This window comes from Alligator sinensis, unplaced genomic scaffold, assembly GCF_000455745.1.
Source record: "Alligator sinensis unplaced genomic scaffold, ASM45574v1 scaffold38_1, whole genome shotgun sequence".
Lineage (NCBI taxonomy): Eukaryota > Metazoa > Chordata > Crocodylia > Alligatoridae > Alligator > Alligator sinensis.
Genome location: NW_005842179.1, coordinates 1,111,350 through 1,124,809, shown reverse-complemented (window position 1 = coordinate 1,124,809; position 13,460 = coordinate 1,111,350). Strand labels below are relative to the sequence as shown.

Here is a 13,460-nt window from a genome sequence, read left to right as displayed (position 1 = left end):
CCCCCCCCCCCCCCCCCCTGCCAACACCAGCCAGTAGGGAGGGGGAGGCAGCGGAAAAGAGGGAGGGAAGGGAGTGCGAAGGGGAAGGGGGGGTTCCTGGTAGCAGCACCACTCTGCCACCACCGTGCCCCCAACCTCTGCTGCCACTGCTGCCTGACCCTGACAACAGCCAGCAGAGACGGGGAAGCGGCGGGAAGGGAGGGAGGGGAAGTAGGGAGGGGGAGCATGTTGCATGCCACAAGGTGTCGGTGGCCACCACCATGTGCAAGCTCCCCTCCCCCCTGTTCCTGGGAGCTGGCAGTGGTACGGGGTGGAGCGGCAGAGAGTAGGGGGGCACAGGGAGCTGCACCAGGAGTGGCGGAGGGGGGGGGGGGGCCCACGGGGCCGGACGCTGGGGGTGAAGGAGCCCACAGGGCCGGACTCAGGGGTGAGGCACACAGGGCCAGATATGCGAGGTGGTGGGGACACGAGGGGGCAGGGGGCTGCACAGGGGTGGAGGAGGAGCAGCAGCAGCACGGGGCTCTGGGTGATGGCGCTTCATCCCCACCCCATCCCCCGTCATTCATGATGGGCAATTTGCTAGTACTTTTAGATTACTCTCAATCCATAAGACTATTTCAGTACTATACTTAGTATTAGTTATTTAAAAAATAAACATTTTTGCTCTTCTTAAACAACAAAGCTTTAAAAATTAACTTGAACAGGAAATTGTGGAACCAGAAATTATCCACAGACTGGACTGTGTTATGTATGGTCTAAACCAGGGGTGTCAAACTCATCCAGCCTCACAGGGCTGTGCTGCTTGCAGCAGCCACACCTCCAGTCCAGGAAGAAAGCTGGACCAGGCACCCTGTGCAGCGCATGGGGCCATCCAGTACTCCTCACCTGCTGCCTGTGGGTCACTCCAAGACCCATAGGCAGCTCCAAAGGGCCAGATAATATAGTTCTGCAGATTAGATATGGCCCATAGTTCCTATGTTTGACACCCCTGTCTCAACAGGTACTTCAAATTCTTATCGCGTTTCCTTGGTTACCTTTTATAAACTACACTTTTATAAACTAGTACATCATCTATAACTGCTTTGTTTTTCTCTCACCTACTCACCTTGCCTCTCTCACAGTGCTCCCTTCTTTTTCCATCCCCTTTCCCTAGTCTTTATATTTTGATCATTGCTTTGTATTTAGCAGCTCTGCTTCTTGCATTCCCTTCACAGCATCTGATGAAGTAAGCCCTCCGTTTATGAAAGCTTATGTTACACATCTCTGATTCAGTTAGTCTATAGAGGTGCAAATCTACTGTGCCTTTTGCCTTTTCAAAGAAGTGTAAATATTGCCAGAAATAAATTATATATTCTTGAATGTATGTTTTTACAGAATCTCAAAGCTTTTTTTCAAGATTTCTATAAGAAAGCATATTAAATGATATCAATAATTGTTTTATGGTAAATGAAAAATATTCTATAATGCTTTGATGTTAAATGTTTAAAATAACCAGGAAAATAGACCCATATTTTCGTTTTTATTTTATTTTTCTATTTTGAAAACTTTTAAAACAAACACAATTTTGAAATTTCAATGTCTTCTCCATTAAAGAAAGTCATTAATGTTTAACAGGCCCTGCTGTACTTTTTAACAGTTATACTTAAGGGTCTTGTATACATAAAAAATTATTTAGACTTCTGCAAAACAGTTACACTGTGTTAGCCATTTATCAAAGTATGTTCCAGAAAAGGTCTTTTAAAGAGGCATGCTTCTATTGGCATTATTGCTCATTACATATTAAAATATGTGACTTATTGTATGTTATATTGGATAAAATGACTGCTTTGATACAGGAAATAGTGTGATGGCCTCTTTCATTTTCTTTCCAAGTAAAAATGTTATACTTTTTAAACTTCAATATCTTTGACATGAAAATGGTCTGAGTTCAGGAACAGTGTTAGGCAGAACTCTGTGTGCTTATTCCTTCCTTGTTGCTTCTACATTTACTTTTCCACCAATCCTCTGACTCAAAATGACAGTCGATAATAATATGAGTATCCCAATGATAACTTCACAGGTTAAAAAACTAGTTTGCCTTCTATTTAAAAAAGCCCTCTCAGTCTTTGTTGCTTATCTTCTCTGGATGTAGATGATTACTGCCTCTCAGAACAGAATACCTGTCTGTCCTAGTCAAAAGACAAAGAACACTTTGTTTATTATTAGAATTGCTAGTGGTGAGTTGTGTCTTCCTCTGTGGTGAAATCGTATGAGAGAAATCTATGACAGATTAAATAAAAATATTATTTAAGGTATTATCATCTAGATACAAGCAACCTTAAGGAAGTCTTCACAAAAGGTATTTTTAAAGCATTCTGTGTTATACCTTTGTAAAGGGAAAATGAGATAAATAAGAATAATACTTTCCAGTATTACCAGTATATAGCAGTTTATGTCCCTGGTTTCGAATACTTCACAATCTTTCATGCACTAACTCTCATTACTTATCTGTAGTGCAAAGGGAAGTATTTTAAAAATGTAGAAACTAAGGCTTATGAAGAGGAAGCAACTTGCCCATGTTTACCCAGAAAGTAAGTGAATGAGAAAAGACTAGAAGCCAGTGTCCTGACTCCTAATTTAGTCTTTAACCAGCTTTCCTCAGCTGTTCATCAGTTGAGTCCTTCCTCATTGTCAGTTCCTTTATGTTTTATTTTACCGTTCTCTAAATAGCATTACTGTGCTAGCCAGATTTTCAGTAGCAGCCTACATCATTATGGGACCAGTTTTATATGCCAATTTACACATGTGAATGAGAGGGTTTGAATGTCTGAACATGGGGCTTTACATAAATGTGGGCATGCCAGATGTCCACCTCTATTTTCAAAGGCTCAATTTCACCTACATAGAGCCATGTTTTCTATTTGGCATGTTCTGTTTAAACCCAATTATATCTTCAAATGAGAGAGTCTCGCATGCTAATTTTCCATTATCAATTGTAGGTCATCTTGCCAAATATCCATGTAAGTATATACCTGTCCCACTTAGTGTAGCTTCTCTGTAACAACTGTAAGATGTAATATCTGACAATTTACCAAGGGTATCAAATGTAAACAATATATGTATTTAATTGCTACTTTTTCTTCATGTAGAGATAAAGCCACTAACAGACAAAACCATTGGTACTGTCAATACTGCTGTTCTTAATTCCACTATGAGACAAATATATGTGTTGTCCCAAAGTCTATAACACTGTTCTAGGCCAATGATTATATTTTGATCCTTTTGACTAGGGACAGACATTCAAAAAACCTGAGCCTGAATTGATTCAATCTTTGCAGGTTAGTCTAACCTGGCTAGGCTGAACCAGTTTGTAACCTCACTGACATCCCCTCTGGATTGAAGACATGCAGACTAGAAGCCAGGGGGTGCTAAAGCAACCCTCCCTTCCCTGCCACAGGGCTGAACTATGGGGAGGTGTGGCCAGGCCCTGGCAGGAAGTTCTGAATAAGGAGGGGTCTCTCTCCCCCACCTTCCCGCCACCCCCCCCACCCCCCGGTGGATAACAGAGCATTTGCTTACACTGCAGGGAGTTACACAGGGAGTTATTAGCATTTATCAGGCCATCAAACAAAATAAAAGCCTCTCTCATTAGTTCAAATAAATAACTTTTTCCAAGGAAGGAACAGAGGGACATTACCAGCTACCTGTTGATTAGCTCCAAAAAGCCCTAAGCCAACACTGCCTGCCTTTGTCCCGTCTCCCACAGCACGGACCATAGCCAGCATGTGGTCTGCTAGCTAATGCTGAGAGGTGTCTGTGTAAGGCAGACGGGAAGGGAGAATCCCTGCTTGAGCAGGAAGTGGGGAGGGGGAGGAAGCAGGAGGAAGCCAGGCAAATGTTGCTGTACCTGCAGTCTCTGCTGGAGCTGCAGCCAGGGAGAAGAGGGTGGGGCCAGCCCTGCTGGACTGGAGCAGAGAGCAGAGCCCCACCCAGGGTTGCAAAGCATCTGGGATGCTGGGGAAATCTGGTTTAACTTAAACCAGGAAAGGGTCTGGGACAGACATTGCATAAACCGGTTTGACTCAAAGCAGTTAAATCTGATAGTACGTTCAACTAGGTTTATCTCAAACTGGTTTCAGCCATTTTCAAATTGGTTTATGTGCCCTGAATGTCTGTTCTGTTACAGGTTTAAACCAGTTTCTGATCACTTAAACTGGTTTATGTGTAATGTCTGTCGCTAGCCTTTAAGATAAGGCATTTTTTACTGAAGGCCCAGTCCGTAGATTATAAGGGTTTAGGATTTGTAATTTCTGGCCCTCATTGTGGGAGAAAAAAGCTTTAAAATGTGAACCATGAAGCTCACAAATGAGAAGGTAAATCCATTTTTATTATTAAAAAACCCCTTGGGATTAAGCCAATCTCTTGATTTGGGGAGTTTATCACATTATTTGGGAATGCATGTGTTTGGCAATGCTTCTGTGAAGTCCCGTGAACAAAGAACAAGGCTATGAAGGGGCTGTCCAGTAGCTCTAATTTAAATAGTTGTGTTTCAAGAACAATTAAGGAAAACCCAGATCTCTTCTGGGTACAACTTTTATTTTACTTCATAGAGATTCAATAGCTATTCTTTTATAATGCAGAAATTATTTTACCTTCACAAAAATATTTTGAAGTCACTCTTATTTGGATTTAGGAAGATAATTTATATGTTCTCAAATCTAGCAAACTGTCTAAAATGTATCATGCTGTGCCCATAACCATTCCTTCATATCTTATTGTTATTTCAGTGAGCTAATGGAAGAATAAAATCTTGCTTGGTGGTAATATTGGTCAATTTTGTCTCTTTAAAAATACCAAAGTTTCCATATTCTACAACCCATAATATGCAGCAGGTTTAAAGGTCACTCAGCTTGCTGCATAAATGTAATGACAAAATTGTCAATGAACCATGTCAGAGGATCTCATGTTTCTGCTTAGAGTTGCAAACTGTGGCCACAATAGAAAGCACAAGACCTCTATGCGTGACACAGTAGAACTTGTATTATTTGCACATTCAGAACAACATAGTCCATCATTTACACCAAAAGTAACCATCTTACTCTGTAACCCTATCTTTAGCAAATATTAAATATCTGACTGCTAGGTCTAAAAAAATCTCCTATTGCTTAGAAGTAATTAATTTTACAAACTATGTTGCTGTACACTGACTTGCATACTCTAAGTTTGTCTTAAATAATTAAGACTGCTACAGCCCTCAGATCAACGAAGTACCTATTGTAAGGTGTTAGTTATTTTTTAAATTAAATTATTTCATTTAAACTATAATCTAACTCCTATTTAAATTAATTAGAGTCTTTCCAGTAATTGCAGTGGGAATTATGAGCTGTTGTTCACTCAGTTATTACAAAGACAGACATAAAACAAAATTACTTATTAATTGACTGAATCCATTAGTTTGTAATATCTTCTAGTCATTAGTGAGTTTAACTATATGTTTTATTATTCTGGTACAAAGATCCCATCTCTACAATATTGATTTGTGCCTATCTTTAATGCAAAACTTATTTAGACCTTTTCCGTTTAGATGCCACAGTGGTAGTTGCCATAGTAAATGATAAGGGACTATTTTTATAAAAGAACTATTGAGGGGAAAAAGCATTTTTAAATAAGCTTCTTGTCTTACTTAGTAAATGAGTTCATTTCATATTTCTAATGTTTCTGGGGCTTTACTACATGTGGATAAACTGACAGCAAAGAAATTGCCACAGGTTTGTTTAATATCCACTATCAAAGCTGACTTGTAAAGAGCCTCTTGGTCAGCGTATTAAATAAAATTGTTCTCATGCTAAGTATTATTCTTTGAGAGTTATTTTGACTATAACAAGAGGTCTTTTTTTCTTTGTATTATGATTATGATGTATTAAACCCTTTCTCCCCAGATGGGCCTATTGTCTGGTGCCCCTGAAGGCCTTATCAAATCATGCATAAACCAAAAAATTACTTCCTTGCCAATGAATGACAGAAATGTTCCTGTAATCTCTCTCCTGTGAGATGTCAAAGCACAGCCACCTGATAAGATTTAAGGGGCAAACTCATGGGGCAATCATTAGGAAAGGAGGAACTAGTCAGCCATTTCCACTTTAAAGTTATCCCTTATGTCAGGCAGCATCATTCAGTTAATTTTTAGGCTGTCATTAAGGCTGTAAATGGGCTTGGACAAGATCTCTGAGCTGTGGAATGATTTTAGAGCATTGCTGAGAACAGTACAGCATTCTGATATGTGGATACATGTGTAAAACAAAATGCAGCTAAAATAAATACATTCCAAAATATCATGAGTACTCTTTCAGTCAGATTTTAATGTATTTTTTTTCTTTTTTGGAAACATCTTTAAATGTTCCAGGGAACATTTATTGTGCTCTAGCACATAGCATTTACTTTGAAAGTTTGTACCTTTCCTAGACCTCCTGGATTTAGAAGGTAACTCAGAAGAAGTTGGGCTTTCCTTTATCACTTAAACAGGATAGGGAATTTTGTACCAGCTAACCTAAAGTAAAAGTCAGACTGAAAACAAGGCCCTTTAGTTTTACTGTGACGTAAACTCACCAGCATCATAAGTTCACCAGTGTCAACTCTATCCCAGAGTGGGCAAAATACAGCCACGGGCTGGATCCAGTCTGCAAAGCACTTTCATCCAGCCCACAGCGCCCCACAACAAATTGTACCCCACCCAGCTCTTCCGCCCACAATGGTGAGAGGAGGTGCCCACATGTACGCACAGGCCCAAACTTACCATACTGCCTCACTCCCACCCTTGTGGGCAGAAAGGCCCAGACCTGCCAGGGTGCACCTTTTGTGCGGGGCTGCTGCTGCTACTCCTGCAGCCCCCAGGGACCTGCTCCACTTCCCCGGTCCCCTGCTGGCTCTGGACAAGAGGTAGGGAAATGGCAGGGGTGGAGCTGCAGTTGGACAGGAGCTGAGAGTATGGGGCAGGGGTTGGCACAACACCCCAAGATACCCTATGCTCCCCTACACACCACCACACCCCCTCATAAATCCGCCCCCATACACACACACCCACATCCTATCACACACCCCCACACCCCACCATACACACACAACCATCATACACACACACACACTATACAAAACTAAGAATTTATTTTTGAGTTATGCAGTCACCTCTATATACACTACAGAAACACAAATCATGACAAAAATATTTTCTGTAATAAAATCAAAATATGTTTGAATAAGTGTTTGACTTTAGTATATGATTTGATTTCTTTCTGGTTCTTAGCAACGCCTCCCTCCCAAAAGGAATATTTCCTCAGGGCAAAGGGAGGGACTTCCGGTGGCAAAGGTCAGGGGTTAGGGGTGGGAGTTCTGGTCCCAAGATAGTGACAAGGGGGTGAGGCAACTATCAAGGGGTGGGACTCCCCATGCCATCAGAAAAGCTAATGGCACTTTATCATGTATCAGCAGATGCATGACGAATAGATCCAAAGAGGTGATACTTCCCCTCTAGCGGGCGCTGGTCAGACCACAGTTAGAGTACTGCGTGCAATTCTGGGCACCGCACTTCAAGAGGGATGCGGATAACCTGGAGAGGGTCCAGAGAAGGGCCACTCGTATGGTTAAGGGCTTGCAGACCAAGCCCTACGAGGAGAGACTAGAGAACCTGGACCTTTTCAGCCTCCGCAAGAGAAGGTTGAAAGGCGACTTTGTGGCTGCCTATAAGTTCCTCACGGGGGCACAGAAGGGAATTGGTGAGGTTTTATTCACCATGGCGCCCCCAGGGGTTACAAGAAATAATGGCCACAAGCTAGCAGAGAGCAGATTTAGACTGGACATTAGGAAGAACTTCTTCACAGTTAGAGTGGCCAAGGTCTGGAACGGGCTGCCAAGGGAGGTGGTGCTCTCCCCTACCCAGGGGGTCTTCAAGAGGAGATTGGATATGCATCTAGCTGCGGTCATCTAGACCCAGCTCTCTTTCCTGCCTATGCAGGGGGTCGGATTCGATGATCTATTGAGGTCCCTGCTGACCCTAACATCTATGAATCTATGCCACCCTCAACAGCTCATCAAAACTCATTAAGAGGCCCTCCACCCGAAATAATTGCCCACCCCTGTTCTGTCCCTACCTGAGACTGACCTCAGCAAATTTACCTTACAGAAAAACTAACATGCCTTACTTTCACCATGTTTTTTACCTCAGAACAGTTGTCATATATGTGTTATCCCATGATAAATACTACAGCTTTTTTTATGTTGTTTAGCAGTGAACTCAAACTCGTATATTCCAGCCATGCTCTTGTCTAATTTATACTACAGTTTCTAAGTCCCAGGCCTAGAATGTTATTCCCACCTCTCTTACAGCCAGGATGATGTTACTAAATCATATCTACCTTGGTGACTATCAATCAGTCAGCAGCTCCCTTTAGAGCTCCAGCATCTGGCATCAGGATCCTTGCACTCTTGGGCTAGGGAGAAAAGTTACACATAAACTGGTGTAAGTGATCAAAAACTGGTTTTAACCTGTAACAGAACAGAAGCTCAGCGCACATAAACCAGTTTCAAAATGGCTGAAACCGGTTTAAAATAAACCTGGTTGAATATAGTATCCACCTTAACTGATTTGGGTCAAACCGATTTATGAAACTTCTGTCCCAGACCTCTTCCTTGTTCGGGTTAAATCAGAATCCCCCAGAATCCCTGTATTTTGCAGCCTTGGACCGGGCTGTGCTGTTTGCTCCAGAGAGCAGGGCTGGCCCCACCCCTCTGGTCCCTACCTGGAGCAGTGAAGACTGGCTGACAAAGGAGCGGGGGGGGTGAGGGTAAGCCTGGCTAGGGATGCAGCCTAGTCAGTGGGGGGAATGCCCCCCCAGGCAAACCCCAGCTGGGGGCTAGGGCCAGGGCGGGGGGGTTAAACACCCTTTCCCCTGCTCAAACTTACTGCTGGCTGCAATTGTGGACTACTAGCGCTAGGCACCTCGAAGCAGGAAGAGGAAGTGATGAGCAACCCTGCAGAGTCCTGTTGTTGTGACTCTGGACTGCAACTCCCAGAGACCTCAGGGCAGCAGGAAGAGGAAGCAAACACACAGCCCATGAATCAATTCAGCTTCAGACTTTTTAACTGTCTGTACTTAGCCTTGCAGTCACTTTCTGAAGCAAAGCTAAACTTTGGATATTTTCATTCAAGAATATTGTACTTTGATTCTTTTTTTCCTCTTCATCTTTGCTAGATTAAAAAATAGGCCCATTTGGCCTCTGCCGAGGGACCCAGAAGTAATGCCACTATTCCCTGAGCTCTAAGGAGGAAAATGAGTTAGCTGTTAAAGTGATTTTTTTTCATAGCTGCAGCTGTTATTGACTCAGGTTAATTGTAGTGAAAATGTGCAGCCCTAGGCAGTCACAATAATTAAGATGTAATATCTTCTCTTACCATTTACCTATGCTCAGACCAGAAGCGAAGTAAGGAAGGGCTGTCTTTTCAGGGTCCTTCTTGCAGTTTTTCCAGCCTCACCATTCCACAGTGTTTAAACTTTGTTCTGCTGTATCGCTTACAAACCTATAGGACAGTAAACCTCTTCCTTAGGCCAGCTATAATCTGCAAACTTTTGCCACCACAGCTTTGTCAAAGAGGAGAGTTGCGACGGTATGTTCTCTCACCAACAGAGTGTTGCTGGCAGAAGCCCCTTGTGTAGATATAATTACACTGACAAAACTCACTTTTGCCAAGATAGTTCTGTTCCCAGAATAAAACAGGCTGGATGAAGCAATAGTTTTGTCAGTACAAGGTGTACCCTCACAGCAAGCAGTTTGTCAGTGTAATATGTCTGTGCGGCTACACTAAAAAGCCTTTGAAATGTAATCCTGCCTTTAGGCTTCAAACTATTAACTTTTTTTTCCACCTCTCTGGGCACATCCAGACAAATGCAGACATGTGGTATGCAGTTGTGCAGATGCATCTGTGGCACTGCACACTGCACACACTACACATGCAGGCATTCCCCACACTACTAATTTACAGTGCGGGTGGGGGTTAGATCCCGGTGTCAAAAAAATCCCCACACCTTAAAAAAGCGGAGCAATGCACGTGGTGGCAGTGAGCGCCACCTGAAACCGGAGCCTGGACAGCCAGGGCTGTACTCCAGCTGCCAGCCAGGCTCCGTGCTGCCAGATTGCTGTGGCTGCAGCCCCTGGAGGCCCTTGGGACCGAAGGTAAGTTGGCTGGGACACAGGCATTTCCCAGAGACAAGCAGCAGCAGCACAAATTGTGCCGCTGCTGTTTGTCCCTGGAGAAATGCACATTCCCACTCTTGGGGACATGCCTTCTGAGTCTAACATGCAGATAATTATTAGATGATGCAGTCCCTGCAGATTAAATTTTAGTATGAACCATTATGACTTTTGCCAGCCTATTCTAAGGATGGACCTATACAAGCATTTAGCCGTTAGGAAAAGGTAGAAAAGTGCAAATTCTTGAAATTATTTTCTTCTCTCCACATTTTTGTCACTCAGCAGATTATCACAAATAAAGATTATATCATAATAAATTTGTTGTTTTTGACGGTTATCATTCTATTTTATTTTATTGTAGTTCACCCCTGAATAAATTAGCCTATAAGGTGCCCTCCTGACCTGCCTTCTGCTTAGTTCATTCTTTTATGTGTTGCCAAAACAAGACAATTACTGATACTCATTTCCATTAGGTTGTCTCGCACACTCTCCAGAATGGGGAGACAGGTAGCTGTTGTTTCCCACACTTTGATGGCTCATCAGATTTGAATGGTTATGGCATACAATCTTCAGTAGCCAGCAGCACAAAAGGGAGAGATGTGGCTGTTGTCCTGGCTATCTGTGACTTCTCAAAGGAGTCCAAAAGGGCCGGTACTAATTTGCAGCTGGTTTGACTGAAGGCAATCTTTGGCCTGAATCTAGAGTTAGGTTCAAATTCATGCCTCCGTATCCATGGCAAGATACATCTGTGCTATGTCACCATTGTACAGCACCCTAAAATATAAACATAATAAATTGTGGCAGTTTGAAGCTGAGACCCTACTTCCCAACAGATATATAGCTTGTCATGGCATGGAACAGAGCCAGTGCTGATATGGGGAGTGAAAATACAGTATATGTAGTGTGCTTTCACAGATTAGGCTGCCATGGGTTGACTAACCAGTAATTGCTTATCATGTGATTAGCCTGCATTGGAGTAGTCTCATGGTAGAGGAAAACTGAGGTATTTAAGATAGGCTGTGGTGACATGCTGTCTTTTTAATAACAATAGCTGTAACTTGAAAAATAACTTGGGAAGCTATGCACTAGATAAGCACTAGATACTCTTTTTGCATCCAAAACCTTTTTGGGACACTGCAAACCTCCAAAATAGTAATTGCAATAGAAAAGCCCAGATGTTAGGCAGCAACATTCTCACATGAGAGGACAGAGATGTCTGCTGCTGGTCCCCTGAGCATGTTGACAGACAATATTTTGGCTCTCCTAAGGCAGCTATTTTGAATACTGTCATATTTTCTTGCTTAGAGCTCAGGAAATATGGCGTCCCTTTTGAGTCCCTAGGCAGAGAATACTCTGGGTTCTCCTGAGCATAATTGCATGGCAAGCCCTGGACATGCCATCTTAATTATGCAAATAAGTTGGGATATTTTGGATAGAAGAAAAATGGTGAGGAAAGTAGTAGTTGAAAGACATTTTTATTTAGGTCAAAACTGTATGAAAATCCAACTCACAGCACTAACCCTTGGACAGGACATGATACTGAATCTAGCCATTGGCTGGATAAAGAGAACAGTTTGGTCTACAACAAGTGAATCTAATGATTTGAAAATCTGGAGTACAGTAAAAATGTATGACCAAGACAGTCTCTCTCTCCAGCTCCTGATTCTGAAGTCATCACCATTTTCATGCAACAAAATTACTTCCTGCACTTTAGCCCACTTCCCTCACAGGAAGTGCTCAAAAACATATTGACAAAACTGAGGCATTTTGCAGTAATTGCTGATTTGCACTGTATACAGTAGGTCTTTTCAGAGCTAAGTGAAAACTGGAGCTGGTTGAGACAGGAGACATTTTCATGAACTGGGGGGGGTGGGGGGCGTTACTACATTTTTTCATATGAGATGTCAGAATTTGGAGAGAGATGGACTGTTTATTTGCTCTATGGTTTGAGCATTAATAGGGAACTCTGACAACCCCTAACAAGACTAACTTCTTTCTGATACTGTGAGGGCTTCTGAAGGGGGGTTACAGAAGGTGGAAAGGGAATTAATGCCCAAAGCAGCATTAACGAAACCACCTTGTTTGCACAAAATTTGAGCTCCACAAGAAATGGAAAGTGTGAGGGAGACTGTTCTGCTTTGATCGGTGTCCTCCTTGGACAGTCCACCTTTTTCCACACAGCATTTCTTAAGGGAAAATATTAGGAGGTGGGTACAGTGGGACAAGCTGTTCTGCTTACCCTTAGTCTTCCTTCTTTCTATCCTGCCATCCCCTGGCAGTTTCCATGTTTGGGTTGCCTCCTGCAATTACATGTCAGAAGGAGAGACACAGATCAAAACAGGGTATTAAGTTCAGGCTGGACTCATACAGCGCGTTTGAAATGCAAAAGCATCCTATTCTGGCTGGTAAACACACTCCATTTTTTCTGGCTACATGTACATTTTAATAATCTTCTGCCATTTGACTGCACTCCCATACAATCCTACCTTTCTTATGTTGCTGCCTTCTTTGAAGAGCTTGTCCTGATACCATTCCAAGGACTGGGAAGCCTCCATAATCTAAGAGCTGGCCTGCCAAGCAGCAGTAGACTGTCACAGAGAACATTAAGATTACCGTAGAAGCACTGTAGACATACCCATAGAAATCCCAAAGGATACTTATATATTTGATATTATGGTATCTGTTTTATGCTTTAATGTACTGCTTAGAGGAGGTGGGGGTGCTAACCACTTTTTTTTTTCCAGCATATTGCTGAGCAGAGTGCCACACATTTTCTTTCCTTCAAGTTCTTTTATCTGATTCTTTCAGAAACTATATAGCACGTTGCTTGTTTCTGATGTGTTTTGCTTTATCTGTTAGGAAATATGATTTGTCTCATTTCATTCCCGTTCCATATAGCCAGAGCACACCTCTCTCTCTTCTTAGGCCTGAGTAGGCTATACTAATGACTTTCCCATAACTGATGAAAAGAATGGTTCACTCTTGCTGACTTTTGTAGTTTAAAAGCTTTGTTTTGACAGGGTGGATATCTGAGCTCCTGTTTTGGAAAATCAGCACTGGAATCCACTGCTGAAAAATAATTTATATCAGATTGATCCATTTCTGATCTTGCGTTTTGTTTTGGCTTTTTTTTGCCTCTGAAATAATACCACATGTTCTGAGTTTGCGCTATAGCCCCGACATAGAATAGTCTAAAAAATAAGGAGCCCTTCTAGGTCATGAAATGGGAAGCTTTTGTT

At 42.4% G+C, this 13,460-nt stretch overlaps 1 protein-coding gene and 1 long non-coding RNA gene across 5 annotated transcripts in view; one reads left to right on the top strand and one right to left on the bottom strand.

Moving 5' to 3' along the window:
* The window catches only part of LOC112550690, a 22,777-nt gene extending 13,136 nt beyond the window's left edge, over positions 1 to 9,641 (bottom strand). The window contains exons 1-2 of the long non-coding RNA XR_003094647.1: positions 9,425 to 9,641; positions 8,388 to 8,462 (exon numbers count right to left, since the gene is read on the bottom strand). This is a non-coding gene — a long non-coding RNA (uncharacterized LOC112550690). The remainder of the gene's footprint in view (positions 1 to 8,387; positions 8,463 to 9,424) is intronic.
* Positions 1 to 13,460, top strand: part of LOC102376702 (dermatan-sulfate epimerase) — a 350,602-nt gene that overhangs the window by 246,081 nt on the left and 91,061 nt on the right. The gene's annotated exons all lie outside the window — the stretch shown is intronic.